General features: G+C 28.5%; 1 non-coding gene across 1 annotated transcript; it reads right to left on the minus strand.

Moving 5' to 3' along the window:
* Nucleotides 1-1,028: 1,028 nt before the first annotated feature.
* LOC124889192 lies at nt 1,029-1,133 on the minus strand. Its single transcript, XR_007047802.1, has one exon. It is a non-coding gene; the product is annotated as a U6 spliceosomal RNA (small nuclear RNA).
* Nucleotides 1,134-9,518: the final 8,385 nt, after the last annotated feature.

Below are 9,518 nucleotides of genomic sequence, written 5' to 3' on the forward strand. Positions count from 1 at the left end.
AATATCATAGCATATATATTGCGTGAACGTGAATAGAATGTATCGTTGACCGCGCTTCATAAGGCATGTTTCCGATTCTAAATGATTCTCTAGAATTTTATAAATAGTAAAATAATATCCTTAATTTTAATTTATTTGTCTGGTTTTGACGTAGTATGAAATTTTTTGAAAAAGTAAAAGTATTTTTGAATTTTTTGATATACAATTAAGATATGTAGAATCAAGAATGTATGTATTAAATATTTATAAATTTTATGATCTTAAGCATTTCAAAGTTAGAATTAAGAGTTACCAAACAACAACAACAAAAAAAAAAAGTATTCTTTTTCTAAACGGATTGAAAATAAAAGTAAGAAAAGCAAATTGAAACATAGGTTTTTTGGTCAAACTTTCCACAAGTTAAAAATGCTTATTTTAGCTATAAGGTTGTTTTGAATAAGAGGGAGTTGCTCAGACGATAAGCACGCCCCTCACTTTCAATCCGAATATTATGAAGTCGAGTCATCAAATGAGCAAAAGGATGGAAACTCTGAGAGATGAAAAAAGAAGAGTAGCAGCAGAAAATATTTTTCATAAGCTAAATAAAATAGCTTTTTTCAAAAATACTTTTGTAATATTATTGATCCAACAAAAATTATGTTTTTATAATATTGAAAATGCTTTTGAAATTATTTAACCAAAATAAAAACGACTAATCTTCTAATATATGATTTAAAAATTCCTTTTTAAAATAAAGGAAAACATCATCAATCTAGAGAAATTATTGCCAGTTATTATTATGTAGGTCACAACATCACTTTTATTAATTAAAGAAAAAGTAGCTGGTTATTATTTTTTAGATACCAAATCGCCTTTTCTAATTAAAGAAAAAATAGCTAATTATTACTCTATTCTTTATAGATAACAAATCTCTTTTTTAAATTAGAGAAATAACACTTGTTGGTTATTAACCTATAAAATACAGTATTGCTTTTATATTTTATTTTTTAAAAAAGGAAGTGGTGAATCACTTTTTTTTTTTTTCAAAAAAAATAATGTGGTTCATTTTTAGATTTCCGTGTCATCCTTGCGGAGAAACCATATTCTTCTTCTTTATATGGTTCTAATTTTATCGGATATCCCAAAGTAAGGCTATTAAGTGGATCAGGTTGGGTCAACTCAGAATTGGCCCTTTAAATTTATTCGAATTATAGGCCGGGTCGGGGCTGAGTTGGGTTAAGTGGGTCGGGCCGGTTCAGGCTCAACAGTAAAATTTTTAAAAATAGTCCTAACCCGGCCTACTTAATCCAACCCGGTCAAACACACCTAAATCCGATCAAATTCGGTTAAAAATTTGGTCAAACCCTGTAAAAAAAAAAATTCAATGTATACGATATATATACCCACCTATATACATTTTAAATACGTTAAATAATATATATACACTATATATATAGTATATACTACATTAGAATTTAAAAAAAATATACACATATTCACAATTACACATATATATGCATCATTTAATGTATATGTACTACTACAATATATATATATATATATATAGTTATATATACTAATTTATAAAATATATACACATGTATACATTAAATTTACACGTCTATAAAAGATATATTCTCATATATATGCTCTATTCAATGTATATGTACAACTTTAAATAAAATATACTACAATATATATACATTACAATATATATATAGTTATATACTAATTTATAAAACATATACACATGTATACATTAAATATACATGTCTATAGAAGATATATTCACATATATACGCTCTATTCAATATATATGTACTACTTTAAATAAAATATACTACAATATATATACATTACAATATATATATATATATATATATATATATAGTTATATACTAATTTATAAAACATACACACATGTATACGTTAAATATACATGTCTATAGAAGATATATTCACATATATACGTTCTATTCATTGTATATGTACTACTTTAAATAAAATATATTACAATATACATACATTACAATATATATATATATATATATATATATATATATATATATATATATATATATAGTTATATACTAATTTATAAAATATATACACATGTATACGTTAAATATACACGTTTGTAGAAAATATATACACAAATATACAAAACATATGCTACTTAATATAATAAATTAATAATACTTGGTAGTAAATTAATAATATATTAGAAGTAAGTTTTTAATTTAAACTAGAAATTCAATTTAAATCATTAAATGAAAAAAATTACAAAGTAAGGACTAAGGAGTGAATGAATGTTGAATTTTATTGATTGCGAAATGATCCAAAATTTATAATTTACATGAATAAAAAATCTACAAATTATGCATCATTTTTTCCAACTCATTCATGTTAATATTAACGGGAACTTGCATAGGATAGTCAAAGTCAACGGGGCAAAACCATGCATTGGACTTGATTCTGCTGAGTTCTCCTATGAAGACATAATTTCTTCAAGTTTCTGCTCGTCGTTCGGTTCCGGTTCCATTCCTTGGTTTCTTCTTTCTGCTCTAATCCAATCTGTAAGGCAAACTAGAACATTCATTGCATTATTTCCCAATGAGTGTCGGTTGTCTCCAAGCTGTTGTCGTCCCTGACTTAAAGGCGCTCTCTGATGCAACGGTTGACATTGGAACATTTAAGATATCTCTAGCTAATCTTGAAAGCACAGGATATTGTGTTTCATTGCTACTCCACCAATCCAACGTGTTGATCCACCGTCTGCGATCCTCTGGCGGCGACCAAAGATAATATTTCAGCTCTTCCCGATAAGTTGATGTGTAAACTCTGTCATCAACACTGTTCCAACAAGGTAAATCATAAAAGGAATCAGAAAAACCATTGTGCTGGCCTTTTAGAAGATGATGGCTCCTCGGAAGGATGAGGAGCGACAGTTAGAGTGATATTTGTAGGTCCGGCTAAATCAACTAAATCAGCATAGTGATTATATAATCTTTCTATGTATTCATTCGCATCTCCCATAGCCGTCCACAAATCAGGTTGTACTTGTTCAGAATCGTTGTTAGTATTTATTTCTAAGTTAGCATAAATAATAGTACTAAAGTGGCACATAGTATTATATTTCATGCACAGATTTAGCATAGCACCAACCAAGTAAATAGGGGGAATCGAAAAAAATATTTTTAAAATTTAGTAAATATGGCACCAACAGCTTCTTTATCACCTTATTATTTTTATATTCTTTGAGCAAACCAGAAATATCGACTATACATGCTAAAATATTAAAAACAGTAGGATAATAAGCACCGAAAATTCAACCGTAGCTATATAAAATTTTTCTAAAAACTTAACAAGATCATTAATTACAACCCAATCAAAATCATGTAGCATGCAATCAGCAGAATCAGCAAATGAACTACAATGTTGGTTAAAAGCTAGTGTAATAGGAACTCTATATTTATAACAAGTTTTTAAAAAATCATACGTAGAATTCCATCTAATATCAATTTCCTCAGGCATCAATATTGGTACAAGTCCATTTTCTTGACATTTAACTTTAAGTTCTCTAATTCTCGATCTACGATTATTTCCTTGAATAAAACCAACAGCAAGTCGGATTTTTTCAATATAAAACTCAAAAAACTCAAGATCATCTTTTACAATTAAATTATATATATGACATGCACACTTAATATGAAAAATTTCAGGCAACGACGGAGATAGCTTAGATTTTAACTTTTTTATAGCAATCTTGTTGTTAGAAGCATTATCAAAAGCAAAACATAAGATTTTATTTTCGATACCATAAAATCTAACAACTTTAACAATAGAATCAGCAATAAAATCTCCAATATGTTTACGATCTTCATCATATAAAAAAGCAAGAATACGTTTTTACATCACAAAATTACTATCCATCCAGTGACAAGTAACGGTTAAATAATTATTTTTATTTACGGCACGACCAAGATCAGAAGTTAGGGACAATCTACATTGAATATTTTTTTAACAATATTGATAAATAAAAATAATATTGTGAATGAAGTCTAAAAATATCATACCGATAAGTACTTCTAGGAATACCATTAAACATAGGATTATAAATTGCTTGAATATAATGAATAAAGGCATCAGAAGAATGAAAACTAAAAGGCAAACAACCCACAGCTACCATTTTATCTATTTCTTCCCGACCCCTCAATTTATTATACTTCTTCGTTACCTGACCGGTTGCTGGGTCCATTCTAGTTTGCGTTGGCCCACCAACATCTCCACCACCTTGTGCAATATTTAACTCTCTTTCGTGAGCATCACCTATATGTCTTATTAACGTACCCGTACCTCCTTGATTGCACCTCAGTATCTGATATACGTTCAAAAAATTGTCATGCAATACTAGTTGTTTTACGAGCTCTTAGGGCACGGGGAGGACGGGAAGGGAGATTAACTGATTCAGATCTAACGTTAGCATTTCCCACTACGGATGTCTCACCAATGTTTTCATCATCTTCATCTAAATTAACCGTATCTACTTCATTTTCTTCTTCTATACCGTAATTTTTTTGAGCTTCTACATAATCTATATCGTGAGCACCTACACCTATTTATTCTTCAAAAGGTGTACAAAGCGGTGCCATAGGCGAAGGCACACAGATATATCTACTACTTGAAGTACCTCTACCGCTAGTAATTCACTTTTTACTACCACTACCGCTTCTGGGACAAAAAATTTTTAACACCTTTAGTAGCGAGATTTCTTAATTTATCCATAATATAAATTAAACTAAAAAAAATTAAAATAAACAAATATAATAAAATTAAATATTCAACAATTAATACAATAAATAAAAATTAAACATAAGATATGAAACGACAATACCAAATTTTGAAAGTATCCGAAGGTTGCGACTTCAGAAACTTTCACTCGTACTTTGTAATCGTAAAATAAAAAAAATTAAAGTGATCACTATAGCAAATTAAATATATTGAATATTTGAGAATTGAGATTTGAGATTTGAGATTTGAGAGAGAATGAGATTTGAGAGAGTGAAAAATTGTGTAAAAAATGATTTGAAGGTGTAGGGTATTTATAGAATTTTTTTTGGGATTAAAAAATATTTTAAATGAATTAAAAAAATAATAATAAATGGGTCCAGACTAGCTGTTTGGACCCAAAAAAGGCTATATAGCCGTTGGGCCAACGGCTAGTTTGGCCCAAATATTAAAATTAAAAAAAAAATATCCAGAAAGGGTTGGGTTAACCGGGCCCAACCAAAAAATTTAACCAGTCCGAGACCCGTTACCCTACAACTCATGGGCTGATTGAGCCAGATCAAACCAGATCGATTTTATTAAGTGGGCCGGTTCGAGCCAGGTTGGGCTGTGTCAACCCGGCCCGTTTGACAGGTTTACCCCAAAGGGATGGTGAATCGCTACTAAGGTTACCACACATATAAGGGAAAAGACATCATTTTCAACCCATACTATACAAGAAAAGTCGAAGTCACACTTAAACTATATAAGTGACTTATTATACACCTTAACTATATAAAAGTGATATTATTACCTCCTCGCGACTCTCATTCTAAGGCGCGTGTGTTACACTTATTTTAGGCGTGTCCAGCCTATTAAATAACAAAAGTAAACGGCTAAAAACATTAAGGAAAAAGGCATCATTTCCACCCTAAACTATAGTCGAAAAGTTGAATCCATACCTAAACTATATAAGTGACTTATTACATACCTTAACTACAAAAAAGTGATATTTTTTACTCCCTAGATCTGACGTGGAAAATACATAATTATTTAAATAAAAATTGGCGCGTTGAAATTAAAAATTAATGCAAAAAAAAAATAAAAAAATTAAAATACTCCTCCCCCAACCCCCAACTTCCATCTCCTCACCCCCACCCCCACTCCCAAACAATAATCTTCTTCATTACCCCCACTTCCAAACCATCATCTTCTTCATCACCCCACCCCGAAACTCCAACCCCAACCCCAACCCCAAACCATCTTCTTCTTCATCACCTCTACCCCAAACAACACAGTTTCTTCATCACCCCACCTCCAAATTCCAATCTCATCACCAAATAACACAATTCATCCTCCACCTTCATCGAATCAATGTCAATTTCATAATGAACAAAATCAAATTGTATTTGATGTTTAAACGGGCAAAACCAAATTTTATAAAAAAAAGATATAAAATTTTGTAGAAAGGATGTTTTTCGGTGAATTCTCGTCAGAAAAGTCGGATTCATCGTCGACTTTCTCCTCTCTGTCTGTTAATTATTAATCCATCCAAAAATGTAGCTTGCTACCATATTAGTTTTTTTTCTTACATTACAGCTGAAAAACAAATAGAAAAAGTACGAAAATGTGTTGGTCATTACCATTTAAAACACAGAGGCCAACAGTTGAGTGGTCATTTTTTGAAACAATAATGGCCATTAAAGCGGAGAATTTTTTTATTTTTTTTACGAAAAGACAATGGGTTACGGATGAACAACAATGTTAGAAGAAATTAATTGTTATAGTAATTTTGTTGGTGGAATAAAGTTTATGGTGGTGAATATGGTGTAATGGAGGTTTTGAACATTGACAACAATGGAGGTTTTAGACATTGAAGAAGAATGAAAAAAATTAAATTAAAAATAAAAAAAAATTATGAAAATAATAAATTTATTAGTTTTTCGGATTATGCTAATGTGGCAGCGCGTGTAAAACACCACACAAGTGGTGTAATGCCTGACAGGGTGTAAAAAATATCACTTTTTTATAGTTAAGATGTGTAATGGATCACTTATATAATTTAGGTGTGAATTCAACTTTTCAACTATAGTTTGGGATGAAAATGATGCCTTTTTCCTTATTTTTCAGATTATACTGATGTGGTGCTGACGTGGCAGTGCATGTAAAACACCACACCACATGCAAGTAATGTAATGTCTAACAGGGTGTAAAAAGTATCATTTTTTATAGTTAAGGTGTGTAATAGGTCACTTATATAGTTTAGGTGTGGATTCAAATTTTCGACTATAACTTGACGTGAAAGCGATGCCTTTTCCCCATATATAATTAAAAAACAACAATATCATAGCATCATCTCCCCTCTTTGTTTTTTAATTATTCTTTTTTCTAAAGAAAAAACACCTAAACATAAATTAGTTGTTAATCAATTTTGTTATGGAATCCACCTCTTCTTCAATTTTCGTTTCTCCATATTTTTCAAGTTCTTATTTGAATTGAAAACATATGTTATAATTAAAATTAATAATTAAAATTTAATTAATTAAAATAAAGTCTTAATTATAGTATTTACTTCTATATATTTTCTTATTAAGTAATCATACTTTTTTTTTTCTTGCTGACTTTTGTCATTTCTCAAATGATATATTTGTCAAATGAAAAATTAAAAACCGTGTCCCGATGTTATTTAATTTTATACTCCTATCACTCAACTTCAAATTCTTGTGACTCCCTAAAAGGTGTCCATTCTTTGAAAAAATAAAAATACTTAGGGAATTTTTTTAATAAATACTCGTGACACTTGGCAGTAAAAAAAAGCTTTTAATATATTTAGTAAAGATATAATGAATTGTTAAAAATATTTAAGAAAAAATATATGAAAATAAATAATTATGACTAGAACTTTACTTTAACTAATTTAATCTCAATTATCAATTTTAATCAATGACGTTTTTCTTCAATTCAAATAAGAACTTAATGAAGAGGAGTTATATTCATGACGAGATATCATGTTGTATAAAACAGAACAATAAAGTACAATACACAAAAGAAATTTAAAACCGTTTCCTCATCATAAAACTAGTGAGGATAGGTTTGTGCTGAGCACAGACCCAACATGATAAGATTGTTAGGATTTTTGTTCTGATTTTCTTACCAAACTTAAGTTTTACTTTTCTTGAAAGAAAAATAAAAGTAATATTATAATTATTTTTAATTTTCCTTAAAGGAAAACATAATTTTTTTTTCATATTTGGCTAACCTCTTTCTTGGAGGAAAGATTTTGGAAGTCTATAAATAGAAAAACTCATTCCTCATACAATAATACAATAGTATCAACAATGTAGTGTTTAAAGAGTTTTGTTTAGGGGGAGATTTTTCTCCCAATAGGTTTTATATTTTTTCAATATTTGTTTTTCATATGTAGGTGGTTTGACCAAATCATATTAATAATATATTTTTTAGTATGTTTTTTTTGTCATCTAAATTATTGTCTTTATGGTTTGCAATTTTTAATTTTCCGCATGACGCCCTCTCGATTTCAAACCAAACAAAAATTACATTTTTAAAATTATTATGAAAGCAGTGAAATAAATCGTCATAATTAAGCATTGATATATTTATATATAATATGAGTATATTATAAATTTAAACGCAGTTTATATTCTCCTGATAATTTTACTACTTAAAGTTTAGATCTTTCATTAAGTGTGTTAAGGAAATATATTTATGCATGAAGTGACATAAAAAATTAAATTATTTTAAATAATTTAAGTTTTTAATTATTCTAATTTATAATATTTTTTTCTTCTATTCCAATTTAAATAACACTAATATAATTTTGAAAGTCAAACAAATATCACGATTAAAGTAGTGCAGCAGTCATGTCTTAAACGACTCATAATAACTATTAGAAGTGATGTAGTAAAATTGCTATAAAAAAATATTTGTGAAAATAATTTAAGTGAGTCTCGTATAAGATTGTAGACACGTGATTTTTGACCTACCTCGAATTTTAACCTATCTGTCCGCATTAAATATTTTTATTTTTTTTAATACTTATTTTAATTTTTATTTTATTTTTAGTAAGTTTAGTTGAAAATAAATAAAAAATAATAAGTAAAGTTACTTTTTGGGATATTTTTATTTTTATTTGTATTGTTATTTTTGTTTTAAAATAACATAAAAATTCAAAAAATATATATTTTCCTTTTAGTTTTAATAAATAGACTAGTGGTTTTATTATTCTCTTAATTATATTTATTTTTTATATTTTTTATAAATTTCTATTGCATTTTTTATTAAATATAACAATTAATTAGTTAATATTATTATTATTATTTTCTATTTTTATATATTTTGAATTAAATAAAACAAAGATTATCCTAAACATGACTATCCCAACCACGCCTAAGTTCTCTCAAGTTCCCTCAACTTCCCACCCCATGCACTATACTCACTCTTTAAAAACAGAATGACTTACTTTCTTTTTTAGTCCATTTAAAAAAGAATGATCTCTTTTTCTTTTTGGTAATACTTTAATTTCAACTTTCTACATGGCATGTTTAGGACCACAAGATTAAAGGATATTTTGGTACATTTGAAACTACTTTAATATAAGGCCACAAGATTCAAAAGTATTTTTTATTTTCTTAAACTTTGTGTCAAGTCAAAGTAGGTCATTCTTTTTTAAACGAAGGGAGTATAACACAACGCAGGGGCGGACCTATGTAATATTTTGGGGTGCTCCGGCACCCACTAAACTCGATGCGGAA

This window comes from Capsicum annuum, chromosome 11 (assembly GCF_002878395.1).
Source record: "Capsicum annuum cultivar UCD-10X-F1 chromosome 11, UCD10Xv1.1, whole genome shotgun sequence".
In the NCBI taxonomy this organism is placed as follows: Eukaryota; Viridiplantae; Streptophyta; class Magnoliopsida; order Solanales; family Solanaceae; genus Capsicum; species Capsicum annuum.